General features: G+C 38.4%; 1 long non-coding RNA gene across 2 annotated transcripts; it reads left to right on the top strand.

Moving 5' to 3' along the window:
- The first annotated feature begins 539 nt into the window (after positions 1-539).
- Positions 540-15,817, top strand: LOC309869596. 2 transcript variants are annotated; one of them, XR_014314281.1, is made up of 3 exons: positions 5,001-5,239; positions 7,985-8,118; positions 15,583-15,817. It is a non-coding gene; the product is annotated as an uncharacterized lncRNA (long non-coding RNA). The 2 variants fall into 2 exon arrangements; XR_014314280.1 differs by lacking the exons at positions 5,001-5,239; positions 7,985-8,118 and adding an exon at positions 540-785.
- The last annotated feature ends 10,150 nt before the right edge of the window (positions 15,818-25,967 follow it).

The raw sequence follows: 25,967 nt of genomic DNA, 5'->3' as shown, positions 1-25,967 counted from the left end.
AGAATGTGAAATCATTACTTTAACATAAATGTTTTGAAGATTTATCGACTGAAGTATTTATTAAAGATCCACCCCAGGTGTTCTACTGTACCATAAAAATATTTGATAAATGTCCAGTGGGATGGAACTCAAGTAAAAATGTTTTTTCAATATTAATATTTAAACAGATTTTCATAGACCTGCTTTCAGTGACCAGTACCCAAACTAATCCTTCTTCCCACCACACTTGTCTTCAGTATTCCATACTTATGCTTATCTTAATAAATGAATTTTTACCTTTAAATGTGATAAAAACACATTAAAAATGTTATTATCTTAAGCGGTACATAATGTAAAAAACACACAATGTAAAATTTCTCATTTTTACGTGTAGAGTTCAGTAGTGTTAGTATTAGTTACATTCACTTTGTGCCCCAGAACTCTAGAACTTTTCATCTTGCAAAACCGAAACTCTGTAACCATTGAACAACTCCCCATTTCCTTTTGCTCCTACCCCTTGGCAACCACCATTTTACTTTCTGTTTCTTTGAATTTGACAGCTTTAGATAACCCATGTAAGTGGGACCACGCAGTATTTGTCTTTCTATGACTGGCTTATTTCACTTAGCATAATGTCCTCCAGGTTCATCCACATTGCAGCTTGCGACAGGATTTCTTTTTGAAGGCTGACTACCATTTCATTGTATGCACATCCCATATTTTGTTTATCCGTTCATCTGTCGATGGACATGTGCGTGCCATTCACCTTTGGATATTTTGACTCATACAGCAATGAACATGGATGTGTAAGTAATCTCCTTGAGCTTCTGCTTTAATTCCTCAAGAAAGAGTGGTGAATTATATGACTCTTATTTTTAATTTTGGAGGAAACGTCATACTATTTTCCATAGCAGTTGCACACTGTGCAATCTTAATAATAGTTGTCAAGTGTTCTGCATCCTCACCAACACTTATTTTATACTCTTTCATCCTCCCTTTCTTCCTTTCTCTTTCTCTCTTTTTCTCTTTCTTTCTCCTCCCCTCCCCTCCTCTCCCCTTCTCTTCTCTTCTCCTCTCCTCTCCTCTCCTCTCCTCTCCTCTCCTCTCCTCTCCTCTCCTCTCCTCTCCTCTCCTCTCCTCTTCTCTTCTCTTCTCTTCTCTTCTCTTCTCTTCTCTTCTCTTCTCGCCTCTCCTCTCTCTCCTTGTTGTTGTTGTCATTTTGTTTTTTGACAGTGGCTATTTTTAAGGAGGTGAGGTGATGCTTCATTGTGGTTTTGATGTACACATCTTTAATGATTCATGATGATAAGTATCTTTTCATATACTTTTTTGGCCACTGTATAACTTCTTGGAAAAAATGTTGATATGCCTTTTGCGGATATTTTTAATTGGTTCATTGTTTATTTGTGGAGGTTCTGAAGTCAAACCTTTATATGATTTACAAATATTTTCTCCCATTCTGTAGGCTGTTTTTTCATTCCATTGATTTTGTTCTATGATGAGTAGGTTTTGAGTTTGATGCCATCTCGTTTATCTACTTCCATTTTTATTACCTCTGTTTTTAGCTCAGATCCAAGAAATTATTACCGAATTCAATATCATGTAGCACTTCTCTTGTGCTTTCCTCCAGTAGTTTTATAGCATAGGTCTTATATTAAGTGTTTAATCCCTTTGGAGTTATTTTTTTATGTGGTGTTAGAGTCCACTTCATTCTTTACATGTGGACATACAGTTTCCCAGTGCCATTTGTAGAAGAGATGGTCCTTTCCTCATTGTATATTCTTGGTAAACTTCTGGAAGATTGGCTGATTGTATAGGTGTTGAGTTTATTTCTGGGCTCTCCTGTCACATTAGTTTATATGTCTATCTTTATGCTAGTACCATACTATTTTGATTCTGGTAGCTCTTTAAAATGTTTGGAAATCAGGACATACTAACAATTGACAATCTGAAAAGGAAATTTTAAAAAATAGTCTCAAAATAATAAAATATTTAGAAATAAACTTAACCAAAGGAGGTGGAAAAATTGCACACTGAAAATCTCTGCCTTGCAGAGAAATGCAACTGACTTGGTGTGTTGATTTTGCATACTGCAAATTTTCCAATTTATTAGTTCTAACAGGTTTTTTTTTTGGTAGACTTTTTAGGGTTTTCTACATATACTAATCACATCATCTGTAAACAGAAGCAATTTTATTTCTTCCTTTCAATTTGGATGCTTTTTTTTTTTTTTTAATTGCTCTGGGTCAGACTTTCAGTATTATATTGAAAATAAGTGGCAAGGGTGGATATCCTTGTCTTATTCCTCATCTTGGACTTAAAGCTTTTTAATTTTACCATTGAGTATGATGCTAGCTGTGGAATTTTCATATAGTGGCTTTATTATTTGAAATGCTTTCCTTCTACTTTTCTGTTTTGTTGAGTGTTTTTATCATGAAACTATGTTCGATTTTATCAAATGCTTTTTCTACGTCTATCGAGATGATCGCATGGTGTATTATATTAATAGATTTTCATGTATTGAACCATCCTTCCAGGAATCAGTCTCACTTTGTCTTTATGTATGATCCTTTATATGTTATTGAATTTCATTTGCTAGTATTTTATTGAGGACTTTTACATCAGTGTTCATCAGGGGTGTTGGTCTGTAGCTTTTCTTCTCTTTTCTTTCTTCTCCTCCCTCCCTTCTCTTTCTTCCTTCCTTCTTTGTAGTGTCTTTGACATCAAAACTCTATCTGTAAAGTACATATGTCCTAAACCATTACATTAATAACTTTGAGGACTCAAAATATATCATATATGACTAATAAAGTCATAAATATGGGCCATTCAGAGTTTGCCATAAAGTAGGAAGGCATAGAGGTAGGAGCATGGGTCTTGCAATCAGAATTCCCTCATTGAGAAATGTACTCATCTTTGGAAAAGTAGCATAAAAGTGCCCACCTGTAAGGGTTGTTATAAGCTCTAGAGGAAATATGTATTAATAGTTCATCTTTGTGATTTAGAAGAGGTGTTTCTTAAATGCACTGGACTGGTTATCTCATTTAATCCTCACTGCAATTCCAGGAAGAAGGTGCTATTGCTATCCTTATTTTGTAAAGAAGAGGAAACTGGCTTGAGGCATTGATTCACTTGCCTGAGGTCACAAAGCCATTACATCGGGGTGGTGTGGGGCTGGAACCCAGGCATCTTACTCCCCATCTTCAACGACAATGCTCTCGTGTTTCCCATTTTCAGTGCGAAACACAATATGTAGGTCATCCCTCTTTGTCCTACTCTTTCCCTCCCTTCTCTCTCCGCCTTTCTCTCCTTCTCTGCCTTTTTCTTCCTTTTTAGGACCCACATTTAAAGATTCGTATCATTGTAGCACCTCTGCTTTCTAAGTGAGCTGGGGAAACAGTGTCATCAAAAGAAAAAATACGTTCAGGACGATCAGTTATGAAACTAAGTAGACTACACTTTTCATATTTGCTTGCTCTATCTCTAGTGTTTTACACCTACTTTATGGCCATCATCTCAATTATATGTTCGTTGTTTCTGGGGCCGAAAACCAGTCGAGGTCCCACTTCGCACATACTGAGCATCTAATATTCCTCGCGCCATGTCTGGCATTCCACAACCACTGTTTTATTCAAATCTCACACCAGTCAGGAAAATGTTCCGAGTCAAGGAAGGACTCATTCTCTTATCACACGCTGGGCTCATATGTAGTAAGTATTTAAAAACAGCCAAAATAAGAGCCAAGGCTTAGATATATATATTTTAAATATATATATTTATTTATATATTTTTATGACAGAGAGAGAGAAAGAGATCACAAGTAGGCAGTGGGGAGAGGGGAAACAGGGTTCCCATGGGGCTTGATCCCAGGACCCTGAGATCATGACCTGAGCTGAAAGTGGAGGCTCAACCCACTGAGCCACCCAGGTGCCCCAAGAGCCAAGGCTTTTTAAACTCCCTGACAAGTTCCCTTTCTCTGCATTTGGAAAGTTATATCTTTTTTTTAACTGTTTGGTATCCATATTCTCCACAGTTCAGGTTTACATTATAACAAGAAGGAAGAATATTATATCGATGAGAACACTTTTAAAATTTGGCATTTAAAAAGGCCATACTGAGGGTGCATGGGTGGCTCAGTGGGTTACAGCCTCTGCCTTCGGCTCAGGTCTTGATCCCAGGGTCCTGGGATCGAGTCCCAAATAGGGCTCTCTGCTCAGTTGGGAGCCTGATTCCCTTCCTCTCTCTCTGCCTGTTCCTCTGCCTAGTTGTGATCTCCGTCTGTCAAATAAATAAATAAAAATCTTAAAAAAAAAAAAAAGAAGAAAAAAAAAGGCCATACTGAAATCAATATTCCTAGAATTTCAACTTCTTTCTCAGCAATTTTTCTCCATACAGACAAAGCCAATTCTTTTCTGGCTCAAAATAAATCCTCCTAAGAGAAGAAATGATGCCAGAAAGTGTGATCATTATGGAATAAAGGTTTGTCGTCCTCTGGTGCAGATGGCTCTTTGGGAAATCCTGACTCAACTGAGTCTCTACCAGGAAGGTATTCCTTCCCTATGCTAAATGCATGCAGAAATTTACAAAATGACTCACAAGGACATCACCTGCAACCACCTCAAAGCCAAGCGCCTCTGTGAATCCCTGGGAAAAAAAAAAAAAAAAAAGGTGTGGCTTTGGCATTGTAAATCAGCAGGAGTGAGGAGGATTACTAATAAAGGGAAAGAGCCAGAATGAAAGTACATGCAGGAGATCTTGTCTTCCCTGATGAAAAGTTCCAGCCTCTGGGTGCCCAGAATACACAACGCAGAGGTGTGTAGAGATATTAAGGATGGGGCAAGACAAAGCAAACAAATAAACAAACAAACAAACAAACACAAAAGACCCTAAACAACACAAACCCATCCAAAGGGGAAGCTGCCATGAACATTTCCGTATGAGAACCAGCAGACAGGCTCTAAGAACCCTGAAAGTGAAAGTGGTTCCCTTTCCGGTTTTTGCAAACCCTGTGAGGTGATGACAGCTCCCTGCAGATAGGCCTTTAGCTGATCAGATTTCAGGGGCTCCTTTGGCTCCAAGGCCAAGTTCTCATCCTGTGTCACAGTGGAGGGTTGGCTTAGAGGCGAGCCCAGATGGCCAGGGTGAGTGTACAAAGGCTCCTCTCCCTGAATCCTCCTCATCGTCTCCTCAGGCAGCGGGAGGCCAGCTGCTCTCACGCGGGCCTGGTCTGGAATTTATTTCAACCTTTTCACAAGGACGAGTGAGTATTTTCATTATAAATGCAATGGGGCACCGAGACTTCATGTCCGCGATGTTAAAGCTTAATATCACCCGGCGGTAATGAGTCTCTAAAAGATAACTCACCACATGGACATGCCACAGGGTTTGGAGCCTTTTTTTATTGTAACTCCTGGATTCAGAGAAAACACCGACTTAAGCGACTAGGAAGTCACCAATTCCGTAATATTTCTCTTGTATATTGTATTTCTCTTATATGATAACTACGGAAAATCTGTTTGGTGGGGAATATGGGAGATTCAGTTTTATTCTAGGCAATGCATGATTTCTCCCTCAGGGAGAAATAAAGTGTGTGTGTGTGTGTGTGTGTGTGTGAGAGAGAGAGAGAGAGAGAGAGAAGGAGAGAGAGAGAAGGAGAGAGAAAGGAATGTCTGAGAAATGTATTTTGCATGTCTGAGTTATGTCTTTCAAGACTCCATATGATGTTTCGCTGCTTCTACAATTTTCCGGGGTTGCCATCCAGAATCAACACCGTATATGCAGAGACCACCAGCCACCTTCACTATCTCAGGGCAAAAGACCTCGAAACAGTCACAATCCTTCAATACCTCCAGTGAAACCTTCTTTGGAAATTGTCAGTCACAGGCAAGAGTCCCTGCATCCCAGAGCAAATCCTCTGAGATTCTCAGTCTCTCCTGCTGTAACTTCATCTCCCACTTCTGCCTTGGGGTCGTTCCCAAACAGCGGGGCACCAGACACGCTCACCTTCTGAGGAGCCATACCTAAGTACAAGAGGATGGAATTTCACTACGGCCTCAAAGCCTTTTTACCTCGGAGACTTTACAGTAAGTCAGGACCCGGCAGTAACATGATCATTTGTTGTTTCAGAATGTTAATTGGCCCACTGAGTTATCTCGTTATTTAAAAAATAAAATAAGAACCACATTAAGATAAATCAACCCGTCTTTCCTATGCCATGTCAGGAGTTTAAAAAAAAAAAATCTAATTACCGATTACATTGCTAATTCTCTTCGGACAGTTCACGGTTTCATGTTTAGGGCTGAAGTCAGGAATCACATTTTTTTCCTGAATTTCCTTCAGTTCTGGTTGTGATCCCGACTCCCAGTTGTGAACTTCTGCATTATTCCTATTCTTCTTAAACATACGAAAGTGGAAAGCCTCAGTGTTTTGAAATCTAACTTACAATGTCCTCCTTGCGGTGAGGATGAGGAAGTTGGGTCTTTGTCCCCATTTGCGGGTTTTATCCCACTGACTGGCCCTGCCCATTCTTCTGGGCTGGTTTGACAAGAAGAGCAAACAACCAGTGTTAACCCCCAGGATTTGGAAGGGAGTTGGGTCGGGAGGTCTCTTGATCTGTAGCCCTTCGCAGCCAAGTTGCTGATAACACAGTGACATTCAGCAGGGTATGTGGCTGGGGCCATTTTCCACAGTTGACCCTTAGAAATGAGAACTAGTACCCTTTGTCTGGCAAATGTGGGCAGAAAGGGCTGAGAGGGAAACAAGGAACTGATAAGAACCGATAAAAGGAAGAAAGGAACACACCGTCAGCCCTGAGTTTTAGCCACAATGCACCTTTTCCTCCTAACCCTAAAGAAAGGAGCTTCATTCTACCCCCATGGGGGGTCAACCCTTCCTGATTGAGACTTAGATTAAGGTCTCTGGCTTACAAAGAGGACGAGATGCTGCTGCTGTGTTAATCACAAAACTCGTGAGTCAAAACCTGTTCTCATTCCAAAGAAATTAGGTGTTTCTTCAATGGAAATGTGTTCATTAAGGGTGTTCTAAGCATGAAGCTGAAAGCTTGGGGGATTATAATTGGGGAATGTACTCTTAACCACTAAATAACATAAGAACTGAGAATCAATCAGATTTACTTCATAAACAGCGTAACTAAATAAGTCATTTGAGAAGTCCCTAAATAAATTATGAAATCAGTTAGAGCATATATGTTAAGCATAATGTTAAAAATATTTTCTTTCAACCTACAATGTAGTTTAATTATATTTTAACTTTTCCCATGATGTCCTATAGCAATAGGTTGTTCAAGAAGGGGCAGAACATAGGGGCCCCTGGGTGGCTCAGTTGATTAACTGCCTTCATCTCAGATCATGATCCCAGGGTCCTGGGATCCAGCCCCATATCAGGCTCCTTGCTCAACGGGGAGACTGCTTCGCTTTCCCCTTTGCCCCTCCCCCTGCTCTCTCTCTCTCTCTCTCTCAAAATAAATAAAAAATCTTAAAAAAAAAAAAAAGTGGCAGAGCATAGAGTATGCACTGGCCTTCACATCTTTTGTCATGTCCAAACACCCATCCCGTGATTGTGTTAACTGCTTCTTCTTTGACTTTTGTGTCATACTGAAAGCCATTTTCTGCTAGATCACTGCCTATCTGAATATCAAAATATAGAAATCACTGGCAGACTGATTAATTCTCAACACCATCCACATCTTCCTCAGTCTGAGTGGTTCTGTCAATGATGTTCAACATCTTAATAGTTCCTAAACTGAACACCGCCTCATCTCTTGGTCAGCCCCACTGGGAATGGCCACAGTCCTACCGAATTGGAAAGCCCAAGTTGGTCCAACGAAAGCAACAGGATGGTGCCAGGTAATCTCTGTCTCAATTTTTTCCCCTTCATTTTCCTTTTCACTCATGTACTTTCCAAATACTGAATCACGAGTTTCCTTCTCGAGAATCTGGCCAAATCCTTAGGGAGACAAGAACACAATGTTTTTATTTTCATTTAGATTCATGAAAGAAACATGGGGCATAGTTTGGAAGACTATCAAGATTTCTGAAACTTATCAACATGTTCAATGAAAATGAGCAGTGGGTTTGGACTCCCAACTGAAGAAATCACATTGTTTCATCCTGTGCCTCTGTAAGTTAAACACCAACATCTTCAAGAGCCCGGGGCTTCAAGAACCTGGCTAGTTCAGTCAGCAGAGCATGTGGCTCTCGATCTGAGGGTGGTGAGTTCGAGCCCCACACTGGGTATAGAGATTATTTAAAAGGAAAAAAAAAAATAAATGAATCTTTAAAAATTGTCTTCCAGAGCCTGATAAAGTCTGAGAGTATAGCCGGATTGCAACACATTTAAAGGAGATGGGACATGTCACTTTATAATACTTTAATTCCTTGAGTTGAAAATAATAGCATATTTCTCTCATGCTCTAATACAGACACAGATTGGGAGACCTCACAAATTCACAAAATGTTTAAAACTAACCATACCAATAACTTAATCTGCCTACTGTTCTATTTTTGAAAACTTTAATATTGAAGTGAAAAGAAGCTTCTCTTTTTTTCCTAAAAATACCGAGCTTTTTTTAGAGTTTAGAAAATAAATACATATTTCCTACAACTGAGCTATATTGCCTAGTTACACAGTTTCTTTCTACTCAGGGACTTTCTGTTTTAGAAAACATAAATCATACACTGAAGGTTAAACTACAAAATTTCAAACTTCTGTAGTAAATGGAAAATAAATATAAAGCAAGGCTTTTCTTCCTTTTAATCTAGAGAAAATTTAAAATCTATAAAATAGAAGGAAGGACCTTAATAGTGATCGTTTCCATTCTTTTATATTCCTCTTCCTAAATACATTCTGTAAGTAGTACCATCGGTCAGTTTATCTGAATGTACTTTTCCTCTGTACCTTACAAATATGAGGTGTTAAAACTTTGCCTTACATGGAACTTTTAAATCGACTGAAACATGCTAATTTCTGGCACCAAAGTGCATCACCTCCATTTTCTCATCCCGAGTACCCTAGCCATTACATGACTCTGTCCTTATAAGTAGCTACTTAAATATTTTTAGTAGAATTCTCGTTTCTCAGTGAGGTCTGGGTACTGACTGCTGAGAACCACCATGTGTGTTCCTCCACTGTAACTCCTCTCCCCCACCCAGCTCTAGTGAATCCCTGTTTCTAGGATGGGCCCTGGAATGTGCATGTTTTAAGACTCTTAGAAGATTGAGACTCACTGATCAATCCATTTTCATTTGGCTGTATCAGTGGGTTGATGTAACACGAGATGAAGGGATTATGCCCCTTGAAACTAGCAGAGAATTATTAGTGTCAAAGCCTGTTTTTCTTAACTTTCCTTTCCTGTCTTCTCATATCACCTTCTCATTCTTTGTTAAACTCAACTTTTCTCAAGTATGTGCTACAACCTTCTCCAAGAAGTCTTCGCCCTTCCTTATTTTCTTCAACTTTGTGTACACTGTATGTCTTCTCTTATCAAATTAAGCTCTGTGATAGCAGGAATTTTGTCAGTCTTATTCTTTATCATATCCACGGTGCCTAAAAAAGGGTGTAGCACATATCAGAAATTCCATAAATATCGGTCAGTGAATGAATGCATTAAGGAGAGAGCTTGTTTTTGGTTCTCTAGACTTCTTCCATAACATATGAGTCCTCATTTGAAATACCTGACCAAATTATACTGCATCCCTCTCCTCCTTCGATGATGACACTATGTGAAAGTCTTCCCCTCTCACCCATATATGGATATAAAGACGAATGGCAGGGAGAGCCTGACTGGCCTAGTTGGTTAAACGTCCGACTCTTGGTTTTGGCTTAGGTCATGATCTCAGGGTCGTGAGATCGAGACCTACTTTGAGCCTTGCATTTGGCTCCTACTCAGCATGGAGTTTGCTTGGGCTTCTCTCTCCCTCTCCCTCTGATTCTCCGCCCCCCTCTCTGTCTCTCTAAAATAAATAAACAAATCATTAAAAAAAAGATGAACAGGGCACACCCCTGTGTGCTGGAGGAGTTCAGAATCAAAAGTCAGTGGGGACACCGGGGAGGCTCAGTCAGTTGAGCACCAGCTCTTGATCTCAGCTCAATTCCTGACCTCAGGGTCATGAGTTCAAGTCCCGTATTGGGCTCCATCCTGGGTATGGAGCTTACTGAAAAAAAAAATTTTTTTTTAAAAAGTGAGGTGCTCATTATCCATGTCAGCCTCTCTTCACCTTAATTCAGTGCCTGATGATTCATACTTTTCTCTCTGTTATATCCTTGAACAGTATTTCTGATGACCTTTCTGAAAGCTTGAGCTCAGTCTTCTACCCCAGTGACATTATCTCCCTTGGACACCAGTCATTTACAGACAAAATAGGGTTCATGCAGTTCAACAAATGTGTAATTATATCACAAGACCTCAAAATACAATATTCCCACATTCCAGACACAATTTATAAATTCAATAGATTTTAACAATATGTATTAAGCACACAATATTTTTAATGCAATGTGCTAAAAGTAGAATAATTGAAGAAACATATATACATACTATGTAATATAATCATTATAATATATAGTTTTCTCATTATTATAAATCTATTATGTTATACACATACGTGCACGCACACACACACACACATGTATATAATGGGTTTACACAAAATATCTCATGTGTCTGTAGAGTAGCCTTATTCTGCAGATGGTGGAACTATGGTTGAGAGTTGCTGAGGGCCCACAGGTGACTTTTCCATCATGCCATGTTGTACCCCTTTCTTGTTTATTTCTTCTGCTCTTCCATCTGTTCAGCCTCCTGAGTAAGATCATACCAAGGAACGCATCTCGGATATACTCCTTTTGGTTTTCTTCCTTCCTGCTTTGTGAGGCCTGGTGTCAACTTTCCCACATCCCTGGCTTACACCCTGGCCAAGACAATCTGCTCACCTTCCACTGGGATAATTCTCAGACCCAGATAAGATCAATCATGGGCTTTCTTTACACATGGCCTTGAAGGTGCAGCTGATAAAATGAACCCACTTCATCCGCGACACAAACTGCTGAAATTCACTGGGGACAGTCGCACTGTTCAGAAATTCTTTTCTGGACCTCTTGTTGATGATCTGGTAAAGTCATGAGCTTATGGCTTTACGTACGGTTCACACTGGCTGTATGTCCATTGGCTTTCTCAATTCCAGATTGTCCCGTGAACAATGCTGCTGGAAGGTAATGCGTCTAATTCAGTTCTCTCCTTCCTTCGGGCTGTCTCCTGCCGCACACCCCGGTTTCTGTCAGAGCACTGCTGTTCTCTCATCTACATAAACTCAATCTGAGGTATTCTTAGCCAAGTAGTTCCCTTAACTGCTCCAAATTCTCCACAAGCACCAATCTCAGTCCTCCAGAATTGCTTCTTTTGCCATCTTAATTGTCTTCACACCGATACCAGCCAAGAACGATATAATTATTTCATAACTGCTAAGGATATATTCTGACATTCTCATTGTAAGACAGAAAATAGAAATATTTGTGGGCTAAATTCCTGAGTACCCTCCTGAATACATACTTGGCCCGCAGATAAATAGTGAAGTACACCCCCCCTGCCTCCCAGGGCAGTTCCAGGCTGCGCTTTTTCTAGGTAGAGGTCATACCTTCTTATTAAGACATTTTTCCCTTTATTCCCCGAAATCTCAAGGTGCTCTGCTTCTAATAAACACTCATGAATTTCATTTTGATGTAGTTGATTTTAGTTTTGAATGTTAAATGACTTTGTGGGAACTGAATAAAGTTTTTGCAGATTTTTATCAACCTCAAAACAACCCTGAACTTGTGGATTACACAAAGTCCAAAAAGACTTTGGAACTTCTTGAGATACAGCAACATCAAGGTGAATGAATAACTACTGGTGACTGTCAGGCAGTGAGTAAATAATGAATATCTCAGGGGAAAAAATGTCAAATCACGTTCTTGGAAGACACCTGAAATCACCGTGCAGGTAACCCTAAACATCTCTCAGGAGTCCTTCAAGAAGTTACCTCTTTACCTTTCTGATACCTGAAGTTTAATACTTTTTATTTTTAATATAATCACTTTCAAATACGTGTTAAGTCCCAATCCGCGACTAATTTCAAGCGTGCCCTCTTCTCGGTGTCTTTCTCTTAGAGCTTTATTTTTTCATTTAAAATTGGCTATTTCATATGAAGAGTTATTCAACTGAAGTATCTTAAACCCATTAGGGGAATGATGGTAAGTATTGAATAAAAATGTAATATATTTCGTGCCTTTTTAATTTTTTTTTTTACTACCCGTTACACAGTTTTTGCATCAAATCAAACCTGACTACTCTAAACCACATTCTTGAATAGCTTACTATTTTTAGTTATTTGTACATTTCTGCAGAAATGATCGCGCGGACCTCTTGACTCTCCCGCATTCTTTCCCCCATCCAGGCTGCAGAGCTGTGGCTAATCTTTGAGTCACCAAAGACATGTTGTTATGTGTGGGTGTTGCTGGTCCTCCTCCCTTTTCCTTCGTTCTCTCTCTCTCTCTCTTTTTTTCCCAGAGACTGGTAAAATCGCACCGGCTCCAGAGGTTCACCCTCCTGCCCTAGCAATAGAGGTCATCAGTAGCACGGAGTCACTTTGGGATATCTCGCAATCAGAAACAAATAACAGTGACTCCTTCGGGAATCCACTGAGACCACTGCAGACCTTCCAGTGAACAGTCAAGCTTTGTAGTGTGCCTCCTTGAGAAACAGCTGTTTGTCTAACCTTTGAACTGACCGATACATTAATCTGAAACATAATTTAGTTCTGTCTGAGCTTCTGGGGATGGCATGAATGGCTGGCTTGCTGACATTTTACCAGTCTCCAAAATAATACTTTTTGTGCTTTTTTTTTTTCTTTTTAAAGGGGCACTTTCCCTTTTCCCCATTTAATTATGTATGATTATTTGATAAGGCAATGCCAGAGCTCAGGTATAGTTCCTACACGCCTACTCTGGTCATTCCCCCTCTATCTAGTTTTGGTCCTGCTGTTCGTTACTGATACTCATCAGAATCCATAAGAATCCACAAAGCAGCTACTGCTGTCTGTCTCCGGAGCCTCTTTTCACACCAAAGAGAAGGCCAGGCTCAGGGCTTTGCTCCGGCGAGAACAGGTTAAGAGGACTGCCACACATATGCAGGCCTCTGCATTGTCAGATGGCGTGCTTGTCCCATCACACTGGAACATCCTCTGGGAAAGCCCTCATTTGAGACAGCCTCCTGGGGAGTGTCCTTTTCCAAGCCGGAGAAGGTTCAGAGCACTCGAAGCTAGCCGATTTTGTCACTCCTTTATTAGAACGAGATTCTTATCAGTTCCATGGGAAGAATAGGAGAGAAACCCTAGGAACTGGGAAGATACCGAGACAACAAACGTGGAACGGGAAGACCGCGATCTGTGGCTGGAGGTAATGGACATCTTAAAACCGGGGAAAATAAGCCTGTTCCCTGAAAGAGTTAAACGTTAGAGAGAAAACAGGAGAACACAATAGTAAGGTGCTCAGCAAACTCCGAGATGCAGTGGTCTCGAAGAGTCATGAGTTTGTTTGCTTGAGTGCTCTTAAAAGGAACAAAACAACTCTGTGCGACTGGGTGGCAGCTGAGGGCTGATTCCCAGGTACAAGAGTCCACAGGCCCTGAATCTTTTTTTTTTTTTTCAACATTTTATTATTTATTTATTTGACAGAGAGAGAGAGATCACAAGTAGGCAGAGCAGCAGGCAGAGAGAAAGGGGGAAGCAGGCTCCCCGCTGAGCAGAGAGCCCGATGTGGGGCTCGATCCCAGGACCCTGAGATCATGACCCGAACCAAAGGCAGAGGCTTAACCCACTGAGCCACCCAGGCACCCCAGGCCCTGAGTCTTAAGGGCCGATGAAAAGATGAGGACCAGAGATTTGGAGACCTCACGCAGCCTGCCAAGCCTGGATCTCAGCCCCTCTGCTAACTCTTGAGCCACAAAAACATTTTCACAACCTCTCTCTGCCTTCCATGTATCACCCGTAAAATGAGGACAGTCCTAATTCTCTTGTCTGAGAGAAACGCTGTGGGTATGAAAAGAGAGAGCACATGCAAAGGAACAGACTGCACAGGGTGACTCTAAATCCCATGCTGACTATAGACCTTTCATTCACCGACCCGCCTGAGTGTGGGTGAGGCATGCTGTAGTTTTGGAAGTCATTTGTTCTGCATCTAACAGGTGAAGGGACTAGATAGTTCCCAAAATAATTTCCGGCAACAAAATGCCACAATTCTCGTGAAATTTTTTTAAGTGTTCACATATCTACCAGTTAATATTTATCATGATAATAGTAATCATCAATGTTCACATTGTGGGAACTCCCTTATATTACATTTTCTCATATTTTCTTTTTATTCTTAGAGTAGTCCTTCAATATTGGTCTTCTCACATTTGTTTTTGAAGATTTTATTTAGTTATTTAGGTGGGGAGGATCAGAGGGAGAGGCACAGACAGACTGTGCTGAGCAAGGTACCTGAGCCCAACACAGGGCTTGATCTCAAGACTCTGAGTTCGTGACCTGAGCTGAAATCAAGAGTGGGATGCTTAACTGATCAAGCCTCCCAGGCGCCCAAGATAGGTATTCTTATATTTTTATTTTGTAGATGAAGAAGTTAAATTTCAGAAGACATAAATGTGCTGCTCAAGCAAGGTCTTTTCCATATTTTTGTTTTGACGATAAACTCAACAATGTTGATATCCTTTTGGGTGGCTTTATTGCCACAGTGAGTTTAAGATGGATACGCACCAGACTCACAGGCAAGGAAAAGTTAATTGTCTATGCTTGTGTAGTATTAAGAAAATGTGAAAGGCCTGAGCCCTGTATTCATGTGACCTATGGTTCTGAACCTCAGTCATTTCAACTTTGAAATAAGGAGGTAGTACTAGGTATTTCCAACATTCTTCAGCTTGAGGACTCTAAGAGTTTTGCTCTTGGAGCAGATCTCTCTCCTATGATGAGCTTCCCCTGCAATCTAGCCTTGTGTTTCCTTCTGTAATGAGTGTGTCCATTCTAGCAGATTCCATGCATTGACAGACGATCTTGCTCACTTCTGAGGAGCTGGGTGAAAGACCAGGGGACCCCAAAGAATCAAGCAGAGTCATCTCAGAGAAGGAGTCACTCATTGTTCAGCTGAATAGTCTCCCATAGCTGGGTACCTCATTTGTTTATTTCTATTCTTTCTACATGCAGTCTTCCTGGTGCTTTTTCTTCTCCTACAAGGAAAGAGAGTTTGATTGCTGAGGTAATAGTAACTCTCTTTTCCTGGAATATATGCTTTAATGGTTTTTGGTAGGAAATGTGAAGAAAGGTCTCCTTCTGGGAACTCTGTTGTGAAGCTTTGGGATGAATGGAAGTTTCTACTGCAATTAAGAGAGGTGATCTGTGTGTTTTCACTGTCTAATCTGAGAGCTAGTATTTCCCACGAGAAAATGAACATCAAGATACCCAAACCCAAACGACCAGCAACAAAATTCTGTAGAGTCTTGAAATTGGTGACATTTCAGTTTCTACCTATCTTAAGAGCAGTCCTCTTTTCTTTTTGCTTTAGGGGGAAAACAAACAACAACAACAACAACAACAAATCGATCCCAACGAAGACTTTCTATACATGTTGGTGAAGGATGTTTTGAAGTCAAATGATCAAGTCCCTGCATCCGTAGGATCATTGAGTTGGCAGATTTATGGATTCTTTGGATTCTCTTGTTTTTACCTTAAATCCCATTGTCTTCATCATTGTTGTTTCATTTTCCTTTAAACTTCCAATTAAAAATCCAAACTATCAATAATAGCCTCATGTCAACCAATTCCTTTAGGGTGTGATATCAACAAGATGACAGACCAGGAAGTCCCAGACCTTCCTTCCATGGAGAAACCAATTTCAACAAAACACCGATCAATTCCTTTTATTCAAAAAACCAGAAAACTCACCCCAAGATGAGTGACAAGCCACGTGGATGCTGGTAAGATAAACAAACAAACAAAAAACCTTCTAGCTCTTTGCTTTTCCCTAAGGAGTAAAAGAGTAGACTGGACAGTACCTTCAACATTGTGATTTTTTAGGGTCTGTCCAAGCAACTAGCTTTTGTTCTCACTGTTTCAGAGCATTGACACGATCCGGTGGACACTGGGTGCCTGGGGGAATACTGTGACAATGGTGCATATAATTTGTACTTTTAATTCTGGCACAGAAGGTAAAAAGACAAAAATATAAAAATAACTATAACAATAAAAATATGGTCATGGATAAATACCATAAAAACGTGTCATGTGTAACATTAATAAGATAAGCAGAAGGGAGAATTAAATTGTAGTTTTTGTGTGTGCTTAAACTTAAATTGTTATCAGCTTAAATAGATAGTAATGACTATCAGATGTTTTATGGAAGCCTAATGGTATTCACAAAGAAAACACCTACAGATTATACAAAAAGAAAATGAGAAGCAAATCAAAGTATGTTACTACAAGAAAATCAATGAAGCACAAAGGACTCTAGCAAGAGAAATAAAAAGGAACAAACAGACACCAAAACTTATAGAAAACAATGAACAAAACAACAATAGTAAGTGCATCCCTATCAAGAATTATTTTAAATGTAACTAGGTTAAGTCCTTCAGTAGACATAGAGTAACTGAACGGATTAAAACAATAACAGAAAAGTAAGACCCACTGTATGCTGCCAATGATGAGGTATTAAAGATACATTTAGGGGCTCCTGGGTAGTTCAGTCTATTAAGTCTTGAAAATTGGTGACATTTAGAATTAAAGATACATTTAGGGGCTCCTGGGTAGTTCAGTCTATTAAGCATCCAACTCTTGGTTTCAGTTGAGGACATGATCTTGGGTCGTGGATCAAGCCCTGCCTTGGGCTCCATGCTCAGTGGGGAATCTGCTTGCGGATTCTCTCTCTCCTTTTCTCTCTGGCCCAACCCCTGCTTCTGTGCTCTATCTCTCTCTCTCTAATATAAATAAATAAATAAATATATCTTTAAAAAAATAATCAAAGACACATTTAGGCTGTAAATGAAGGAATGGAAAAAGGCACTCCATACAAACAGCAACTAAAAGGAAACAGCAGTGGCAATATTTATAGCAGACGTTAGGCTTCGAGTCAAAAACTGTCCAAAGGGACAAAGAAGGACGTCCTACAAAGAGGCAAGAGGGGTCCACTCACCAGGAAGATAAAACAATTACAAATCTATCTGTACCCAATACCATCACCTAAATATATGAGGCAAAGTTCGACAAAACTGACAGGAAAGAAACGAGCAACACAGTAATAGCAGAAGACTTCAACATCCCACCTCCAATAATAAGAGGAAAGTTTATAGAGTTAGATCCTAACTCTACACTGCAAGGAACGAGACAAAGAAGAAAAATGAAACCCAAAGTTTACAGAAGAAAGAAAATCATAAATATTAGAGAATAAATAAACATGATCGAGAATAAAAAGTGGAAAAAAAAATCAGTGGAACCAGTATTTGGTTTTTCGAAGACCCACAAAATTGACAAACCTTTAGCAAAGCAGCTAAGAAAAAAGAGAGAAGACGCAAAGAAAGCAAATCACAAATGAAAAAAAAAAAATCTGATGCAGACTATTAAAATGTAAAATATTAAAATGTGTGTAAAAGCCTGCTCTCTAGAGGCAAATGGAGAGAGGATGATCGGCAAGGACAGACTGCTAGAAGAGTAGACGATGATGATTCTGTTGTCATGTTCTGGACAAGTGACAGTCTGGACAGTCTGGAAGGATAACAGTGGGACCAGAAACTAAGGGAATACCTCAATTCCAGTGGTGCTAATAAGATACTAACCAGGCAGAATGTGATCATAGAATGAATACCTCAATGTGCTCAGTGCAGGATGAACGCCAAAGAGAGATTACAAGTAGGATCAAAACAGCCCAGGACTGCACTTTCTGGTGTGGTAGGAAAATAAAAAACACGTAACAAATAAATTAACAGGAAGATTATATATATTGATGAGTATCATGAAGGAAATACGTAGGGGAGTATTACTGTGAACGAACATACGCAGTAACACTAGAAAGGCCTTGTGTCAAAGAAGAAAACCCAAGCTAGGTAGGAAGGTGGTGAAAATAGATTTTACTCAGGTTTATCACAACCGGGGAAAAGAGATCTCAGTACAGAACTGGATTTAGGATTTAGATTCTTGCTAAAACCAGATTTTGCAAGGGAGCATGCAGAGGCTATGTAGGAGAAGTTTCTGGAGCCTAACGAAAGGTTGGTCAGGGTTCCAATTTTTGTCAAAATGGGAGACATACCTGTTTGGTTTCATTCTCTGTATAACTCACTATCTTTTAAAAAGTTTAAAAATGGACACTGATTAATAGTAAAGAAAATATTATACCCATTCTGTTAAAACACAAGTAAAAGAGAAAAAGAGAAAGTGAAAGGGAGAATCACTTCTACCTGATTTTTAAAATTGGGTATTTTTATAGTTACACAAGAGTAGCTGAAGCCAGGAATTCACTGCACTGTTACTTAAACAGGTCAGATCAAACATACCTTTGGATAGATTAGTTTTGTATGGGTTATGCCATACTTTCAAATTAAAGAAAACTTTAAGTGACATAATATGAAAATTATAAAATATGAAAATTTTACTAATATCTTATTAATTCAAAACATAAAGACATATCTGATATGCAAGCTCACCTTCTATTTTCAGAAAATAGAACGTGAAATTGCATTGAGTAAGGGAGGTCTTACTTAATCTGCGTTAAAATGGGAATCCTTTTAGGTGGTAGAGTTGGGGAAAACTTTAATTCAAATTAAGTCCACATTTATTAAGCCTACTCTTGCAGAAATTGTGCTAAGCCCTCGGATACAGGAAACTCCGTCACTGTTCTCTAGGAACAAATTATCTGATAAGTTAGGAACTGATGACAGTACATCAAGATTTGGGGCATTCTAAATATAGTTGTCAGGAGATTTCCTTTCTCTCCCTCTCCCTGATGGCATCAAAGCTTCCTGCCTCATTACATTTATGACCATCTACAGGTTGACTTGTGGGTATTTACAAGGAAATGTGGTGTGTTGCTGGTTTCCAGTTTATAATGGATACTAGTTTGAGTTGAGAGAACAATTCTCACTAATTTAGAGAGAAACTATGAGTTTTTATAAGGGACTGATGAGAAATGTCAGACTCGGAGCAGCAGCACGCTTATAAAAGATGAACAATTCATTCTCCGTGGGGGAGTGGGAAGGCAGCCTGATTTACAGCCTTTGCTGATCCCCATGGAGGAGGCAGTCCCACGATGGTTTATTTCAAGTTAACCAACATGCATTTCTGAACGCATGGATGGGAAGAGATGGTCATCGTCAGCTTAACCAACATGCATTTCTGAACGCATGGATGGGAAGAGATGGTCATCGTCAGCTTAACCAACATCCATTTCTGAACGCATGGATGGGAAGAGATGGTCATCGTCAGCTTAACCAACATGCATTTCTGAACGCATGGATGGGAAGAGATGGTCATCGTCAGCTTAACCAACATGCATTTCTGAACGCATGGATGGGAAGAGATGGTCATCGTCAGCTTTTGTAAACTTGTAGGGGCAGCTCTGAATAGTGTCAAATAACTGGCAAAAAACCTGGAGGCAGAATGAATTTCAAAGTCAGCCTTCATGACTAAGAACTCAGTGTGGACACTTAAAATTTGAAGCAATACCCAAGTAGATGAAGAGGTTAACAGGTAAGTTCAAAAAGCAAATCATTCCCAAGGCAGTGTGGACTTCATATAGGTAAAACTGAAAACGTACCAATTTTTCATTTGCAATATTTTGGCTTGGGCACATTGCCAATATTTCTAACTGCCTAATCCAAGCATTTCCCCCATTTGCAGACTGAATGAAAAATATTCTCTTGAATGCCAATGTGAAATACTACACTGTTATTACATTATAATCCACTAAATAACATCTAAATAGTTCAAAACACTAACAAAATAAAAAAAAAACACTAACAAAATCAAAACACTACAAAAAAAAAAGCAAAAACAACACGAGCAAAAGTAATGTTAAAGATGATTGAGAAAGACCAACAGCGAAGGTCAAATGGTACTTAGGAAGTGTACTCCATCTTAAGAATCTCCAAAATCTTGATGTACCATTATTTCTTTTAAGATTTTATGTATGTATATATTTATTTATTTAGAGAGCATGAGTGGGGGAGAAGGGTCGAGGAGAGGGAGAGAGAAACCAAGCAGACCCCCGCTATCATGGAGCTGGGTGTGGGGCTCCAACCCACAACCCCGAGATCATGACCTGAGCCGAAATCAAGAGTTGGACGCTTAACCAGCTGAGCCGTCCAGGTGCCCCACTGATATGTCATTTTAAGTTCCTAAATTATCAGAGAATTTCATCCCTGGAGGACGAGGATGAGTCTGGTTCGTTCTTTTACCCCAGTGCCTAGTACGATTTCTGAGACAGAATAAGCTTAACAAATCTTGAGTTGATTTGGATCAATGTTCCTAGCTTCCAGTGTCCAAACTGACTCACATATTACCACTGGATTAAGGCAGACCTTCCCCACTTTAATTCCCTACTCTTTCCATTACCCTAAAGCTGTACAGATTCATAGAGGAAGACAAAAATCTACAAAACCTGACAAAGTATGCAACTGGACAATTAACACATCAGTAAATGTGAAAATAGATAAAAACTTTCATGGTTTTTATTGGTCAAATATGTGCAAAGCGACTAAATAGGTTTAATTTTAGCCGATTTAATAGAAATTAAAAAAAGGTGTTGAGTTCCAACACCTTCTGCTAGGCTTGGAAGCTAATGTAAACCTTTTTGCAGAGCAAAACAGATCAAGACACTTTTGACATATTTTGCAGAGCAAAGTAGATCAAGAGATCAAGACCCTATGATTATACACTTTGACCCAGAAATTTTCCCTGTAGTATGCATATGTATATATTTTCTTTCCACAGGAAATAATATAGAAAGATAGATACATGTATATATATTTCAAATGGATAGCAAGTGGTCCTATAAGACTCAAGATGCTCACTGACTATTTTGTACAACTCAAATATGAAAACCACCAAATAATTAACAAAGAAGAGAGGCTAAATAAATGATGTGATTCCATGCTGACAGATGAATAATGAATAATTTGAGGTGTTCAGATAGTAGAAATTAAATATTCTTGAAATATTAACAAAATATAATGTAAAACTGTGCAGCATTGTATTGTAATTCTAAAGTGGGAGCTGGCAAACTTTTTGTGTCAAAGACTAGATCATTAAAATGTTGGGATTTGTATGCTATGCTGTCTGTATTGCAATTATTCAACTCTGTTGTAGAGTGAAAACAACCTTGAACAATATGTAAATGAATGGACATATCTGTGTCCCAATAAAACTTTATTTGCTAAAATAGGTGACAGCCAGGGTTGATCCAGGGCCAAGGTTTACAGGCCCCTGTTCTAAGTATGCATTTTATGAACTAGAAGGGACTCTGCTGAATTGAAAGCAGATTTTTTGAGGTGGGTACTGTTAGCTTATTTAATACTTTCCTTTTCTTAAACATATGTTTAGTATTTTTGCTATTTTTTTTTTTTTTACTGATTATAGAACTTTCTGGAAACTATAGTTATATAAAAATACGTGCTTCATTATAAACTTGGGATTTTCATGTTTTGTCTCACTCAGGATGTAAGTTTACATGAGACAAATTCATAGAGTTATGTTTATTCTTTTGGAGTTCAAATTAGGTATCTAGTAAATGACAGACATTGAATTAAGAGGTTTGTGTTTGGGACGCCTGGGTGGCTCAGTTGGTTAAGCAGCTGCCTTTGGCTCAGGTCATGATCCCAGCGTCCTGGGATCGAGTCCCACATCGGGCTACTTGCTCTGCAGGGAGCCTGCTTCTCCCTCTGACTCTGCCTTCCACTCTGTCTGCCTATGCTCGCTCTCACTCTCTCTCTCTCTTACAAATAAATAAATAAAATCTTAAAAAAAAAAAAAGAGGTTTGTGCTTATGTACACCATTTACCTTAATCTTTGTGACTATCCTAATGAAATCTATTTTATTGTCCTCTTTTGACAGAAATCTGATTAAGGTAATTTTCCCCAATGTCACAACTAAGAAGTGACAAGTCTAGGACTAGAACCCATACTATTAACTGTCATGCTATCTTCCCTGTGTCTATTTTTCTCTAAAACTGTTTTATTAGAGAACACATCCATTGGAGGAGAAATATCAATTTGAGAAATCTGTTGTGAAAATGTATCTTCAATAATATGGAAAAAAATCATGCAAGACTGTTCATTAGTGACATTATTAGTAGTAATATCAAAATATCAAAACAATATAGATCTATATATACATAGTTTGTACATAATGTGTATGCATGCATGTATATATATATTTGTTATATACACATATATAATAAAGTAGCATTTAAGTAAGAAAGTAAGAAAAGTTGCAAAACCTTGGGATAGGAAAGAGAATGAGTTCTCCAAGTATTTTGTTTTATAAAATTTCACTTTTGAAGTATTTTCCATTTCAAAAGTGAAATTTTACTTATTGTGATGGTTTAAAAAAAAACTTAAAATTGAGTCCCTAGATAAACTATTAGCTCTATATTAAACTGATAACAAAGCAATGCACACACACAACCACAGAAATCTAAGGAACTCTGACCCCATGATTTTTTCTGAATACCCTTGGTGGGATATATTTTAGGCACAAAAGTACTACAAATAAACTTCACAATTTTCTTTTTTGGTAGACTTATATTTGACAATGTTTGGGAAGTAGAAACCCCCCAATTTTTTGTGTTATAGGACTGTGCAAATCAATGGTTAATATATTGGTTGTGTTAGGACCAGTGTTATCTCCACAGAAAAAAAAGAGATACAAATATGAAACAGATTAAGAAAATAAAGGACTCTAATAAATCATGTGCTATAGCCGAAGGAAAAAAAAAAAGAAGAAGAAAAAGAAAAAAAGGAAGTCCAAATGAATAAACAACATTAGAACAATGTTAGAAGCACACAGCTGAGAATCTTGGAGAATGAGAAAGTTCTCAATCCACATGTTTTCTTGAATGGACAAATCCATATGGCGTGACACCATCCAAATGAACTAGACTGGACCCTTCTAAATGTCAAAGACAAGAAAGGCAAACAGATGAACGAATCTAAGAAAACTAAAGGAGACATCACAACCAAGTGCAAGGCACACTTTATTGGACTTTGGATGATCTAATATATACAACAGCAAAACATTTCCTTACACGAGGAAAGAAACTCAAGCATGGACCACACGATACACGTATTGTGCTGTATTATGTCAATATTGATGATCTTTTTTTCTTTTTTTTAAAGATTTTTATTTATTTGACAGAGAGAGATCACAAGTAGGCATAGAGGCAGGCAGAGAGAGAGGAGGAAGCAGGCTCCCTGCCGAGCAGAGAGCCCAACGGGGGGCTCGATCCCAGGACCCCGAGACCATGACCTGAGCCGAAGGCAGCGGCCCAACCCACTGAGCCACCCAGGTGCCCCAATATTGATGATCATGAGTGTGATCCTGGTATTATGTTTTGAAGGAGAATATCCTCTTTAATGGGAAAAGTATGCAGAAGTAGCTAGGAGTGAAGTGTCTTAGAGAATGCGAGAGACTCAAATAAGAAAGAGCACATAGGGAAATAGTTGATGTGTTGATATGGCAAAAGAAAAAAAGTGTAGAAAAATGTATTGTGATTCTGGGTAATCCATATACATAGTTATCACACTACTTTGGGACTTTCCCCAAAATTTGAAATTGTTCAACATAAATGGTGTAGGAAGTCATAACTATTCTCCCCAAATTTGAAGGACAAAAAATATAAAATTCTCAGAAAACAGTAAAACCACTATTTTCCCTGAGTGCTTCGAAAATATTACTCTAGGGCGCCTGGGCGACTCAGTCACTTAAGCGTCAGACTCTTGATTATGGCTCAGGTCCTGATCTCAGTGTCGTGGGATCAGTCCCACGAGGGCTTCATGCTGGGTATGGAGCCTGCTTAAGATTCTTTCTCTCCCTGGGCATCTCTCCACTGTCCACCCCACTCATGCTCTTTCCCTTTAAAAAAAAAAAAATTTACTCTAATTCTTGCTGATGTTAAGTTGTTGTCAGCCTAATAGACACATTTTTTAAAAACAAGTTACCTTGTCTGTCTTTCTTAATCTTCTACAATTTTGCTCTTTGCCTTTCAAGTTCTATTTTTTGTTCTTGCCAGATGTTGTTTATATTTAAAATATTATATTTAAATATTATATATAAATACAAAAATATAAAAATATTTCATATATAAAATATATTTTTGTGATTTATATTTTTATAAATTTTAATTTTATAAAAGATTATATGATATATTTATTTTATGTATTATATTTATATAATACAGGATTTATAATATAATTAATATATAATATCATATAATTATTTATGTTATATATTATATTTATACAATATAAAATATATATTAAGATATAAATTTCAATTTATCAATTTTATAATTTATTTATAAAATATATTAGAATCTATTAAAATAAGTAATATATTTTATTTATTATTGTATACAATACATTATTATATATTATATATTTATTTTATATATATTTTATTTTTATATATATTTTTATTATAAATATAAAAATATTATATTAAAAGGGTTTATAGTAACTGTTTTGGGGCTCGGAGCAGCATTCGGTTGAATTTATTTCTAATTTTAGATCTGGAAAAAATAGGAGTCACTGCCTTGAAACCATCTTTAAATTTGCACCTTCTCTGTTTAGCTGTGGCTAGTCTACTGTTGAAGCACACCCTTCAGATAGGTAGGTCATGAAGTCTTTCAAATTTCTTTATTATTTTTAGTTAATTAAGGACACATTGTGAGTATTTGATTCAGCTGACATTGCCCGGAAAGGTCCTTCTTATGATATATAATATATGCCATAGATTTGCCTTGTCTGTAGCACTAAGAAATATATCCGCCTCTTACCAGTTCTTATTTTAATTTGTCAATCTAATGTACTTACTCACGTATGGTGTGAATTTACTCATGTATCATGAGACCTATATGAATTTGGACCTATATATAATTTGGACCTGTAGATTTGGACCTATATAACTGCTTACAGTACCAGTGCGAGTTTCCCAGTGTTCAAGGGCGTCTCCTTTCTACCCACAGCCTCAGGCAGATCACAAGTTTCTCTGCAGTTTCCCCAGATGGGAAGAATTTTTTCTTTCTGTCTTGAATACAGCAGTATCTTGTGCCCCTGTGCTTTATGTATAGCTCACTTGTAGATAACTGTATTTTAGGGCCTAAGATCCTGACTTTCATTGCTGAGGACTATAGAACTCCATCTTCCTTATAATATAAGGAGTCAGATTTGGAAAGTAAATGCACAGAAGTGACCAGGTGGGAAGTGAGCAAAAAGAGGTCTATAGAAAAATTAAAGGTGACAGATGATCAAATGAAGCAAAAATATTTTTCTGACAGCTTTTCATGCAGATGAGGAATGTTCACTCTTATGTATGTGTGTGTGTGTGCGTGTGTGTGTGTGTGTGCATATCTCTATGTATCTATATATATATATTTTTTTTTTCTGGATCATCAACGTGTATAATTTTACATCCCCTTTCTGTTACTGCCGCTTGTGTAGAATATAATTGGACTAATTATATTTATTTAGAAAAACCCTAAAATTTCAGTTTAAAAAGGCGCATTAGAAGCATAATGCTCTTCCCTTTCCCAAGAATTTACTTCTCTCTTCCAAGGATGAGGTTGACATGGGATTTGCTGTGTTCTGGGGGCTCCTGCCTCCCTGACCACATTCTGTTGACCTGGAAGGTGGACTTCTCAATCGGTTTTTCCCAGAGTTCTTTGGAATTGTTACCAGCTGAAGTAATCC

This window comes from Mustela nivalis (assembly GCF_964662115.1).
Source record: "Mustela nivalis genome assembly, chromosome: 7".
NCBI lineage: Eukaryota > Metazoa > Chordata > Mammalia > Carnivora > Mustelidae > Mustela > Mustela nivalis.
The sequence above is the reverse complement of the archived record's forward strand: the minus strand, read 5'-3'. Positions and strand labels throughout refer to the sequence as shown.